The sequence below is a fragment of the Ceratotherium simum genome, chromosome 23 (genome assembly GCF_057802395.1).
Source record: "Ceratotherium simum simum isolate JZ-2026a chromosome 23, ASM5780239v1, whole genome shotgun sequence".
In the NCBI taxonomy this organism is placed as follows: Eukaryota; Metazoa; Chordata; class Mammalia; order Perissodactyla; family Rhinocerotidae; genus Ceratotherium; species Ceratotherium simum.
In genome coordinates this window covers 6,612,984-6,615,324 of record NC_141922.1, presented here as the reverse complement: position 1 = coordinate 6,615,324, position 2,341 = coordinate 6,612,984, and the positions used below count along the sequence as shown (strand labels likewise).

General features: G+C 39.2%; 1 pseudogene; it reads left to right on the top strand.

Annotated features, from left to right (window-relative positions):
* Positions 1 to 201: 201 nt before the first annotated feature.
* Positions 202 to 708, top strand: LOC106801895 (mitochondrial inner membrane protease subunit 1 pseudogene; annotated as a pseudogene).
* Positions 709 to 2,341: the final 1,633 nt, after the last annotated feature.

Genomic DNA, 2,341 nt, shown 5'->3' with positions numbered 1-2,341 from the left:
ATAGCAAATATTCATTAAGTTATAAAGCTTATATCTTGAGGATCTTCTGGAGTTCTTTGTGGCCAGAGGAATCCTGAAACCATGGGTCACTCACATATGCTTTGAGACATGCTTTAGATGGTTTTTGTTGTTGTTGTTTCTGGAAGTCCCACACCTACCCTTAAAATTGAAAGAATTGTAGAGTAGATGTATGATCAATGGTAACAGAGTCTACGTAGAACTATGCTACATGATGTTTTGGGGAAAAAATAGCTATGCTATTGAGTATGGCTGTTTAGATCACAGTACTTTTGCATACATTGGTGGTTTTGTTGTGTTCTGGACCATCAATGGAGCCTTCAATACAAAATTCAGATATTGTCTTTGCAGAAAATCTCAGTTAACATTTTTATGGTACCCAAAGAAATGGCTCCGTGATTACAAAAAGGCTGAGCGATCCAAAATCAAACATTTGTAAAAAAGTAATAGGTTTGGAAGCAGACAAAATTCTCAACCACAGTCCATCAGATTTCTTTAAAAGCCACAGTTATGTGCCGATGGGTCATGTTTGATTAAAAGGTGAAAGTGTACAAGATTCTGCAGATTCCAGGTACTATGCAGCTATTCCATACGGACTAATAAAAGGATGAATCTTCTTTAAAATTTGGCTTCTGAGTGATTTGGGATTTTTTTGACAGCCCTTATGGCCACGGATTTTCTGATGATTAGCAAGCGTTTACTTGTTTGACTTGATTATTGTCTCCTATTCATGTGAATGTATTGCTGCCACTGAAACCATGTAGTTACCAATAAAACTATTCACTATTCAAAAAAAACCCAGACAGCTTACATCTAGCAGAGCCCAGATTCCTACTTGGGTATTTCTGACACCAAACATTGCCATACTAAACATTTTACTACTCTACTGATGTCAACCATATTAGCTTATTAACTCTAACAAAGAAAATAAGACCCCAAACAAATCTTTCCTGTGAATATTTCCTGAGTCCCGAAATGCAATTTCTACTCAAAATGGTCCCAGGAGACAAGTTTTATGGGTTATTGTGATTCATGTTGGCAAGTTAAAGTTGGGGCCAGATAGGATTGAAATTAGAATGGAAAGGATCAAGCAGCAAATGAAGTAAATATGACAAGAGAAACTTGAATTAATAAAGGACACTGAGTGTGGGTGGTGAAGAGTGAAGAGAAAGGACTACAACAAAAGAAGAAGGCCAGGCCCCAAATGCCAGGATCTTGGTGGTATCTTCTTGTTTTGTCTGTGAACAGAGCTGAAGGAGCCCTGTCAGGGTACCTGTTAGCATTGGCTGTGTCCTACATAGTGTTCCTTAAGCCAAGTTAGAAATCCTAGACATATACAATCATTTTTTAAAACAAATGCATTCACATAATCCCTCACTTTTATGAACTTATCAAGTTAACAAGAGGCTTGAGTTAACAAATATCATCAAACTCCTGGTGCATAATAGGTGAATCTTGATGAAAGAAATACAGGATTGAGGTAGAAGCTTCCACACTAACCTCTCACAGTTGGGAAAAGTAAGACCAGGGATTTTCCCCTTTCTTTGGCTCATTTGAAAAAAAAAAAAGATAAAAACTAAAAAAAAAAAAGTTGAGCTTCAGGGCCGGCCCTGTGGCTTAGCGGTTAAATGCGTGCGCTCCGCTGCTGGCGGCCCGAGTTCCGATCCCGGGCGCGCACCGACGCGCTGCTTCTCTGGCCATGCTGAGGCCGCGTCCCACATACAGCAACTAGAAGGATGAGCAACTGTGACATACTACTATCTACTGGGGCTTTGGGGGAAAAAATAAATAAATAAAATTATTAAAAAAAAAAAAAGTTGAGCTTCATTCTTACAACTTCTGAGGAGATTCTCAAGCCTTTTCCTTTGTTTTATGTGTTTCTCAGAACACAATGCATTGGATGTGGCCAGGGTATCTGTCAGAACCAGGACTGTCTTCCATCATATGTTTCAGGACCGTCACAAATTGAAAGCCGCCTTCTGGGTGGGCTTGGACGTCATCACGTGGGATGGACTTCATAGACGCTTGAATACTCTTTTAATATGCTCTTCATTCTACTGCAATTGTGATGCTGTACGATATTTATCAATATTTGTTTCTGTCCACACCAGAAATTATGCAATTAATGGTAAGGATTTTGTCTTATACATCTGACACACAGTCAGCACTCAAGACATATTTTGGGTGAATAAAGAGATATCTTCAATGTTGGGAAACAGAAATGATTTGTGTGTGGAATTGTGAGCCCTGGCAGAGTTCACATTGAGTGTGACTCTGCATCCAAGAGAATGTGTTGGATCAGGCAGGAAACAGGAGGAAATAC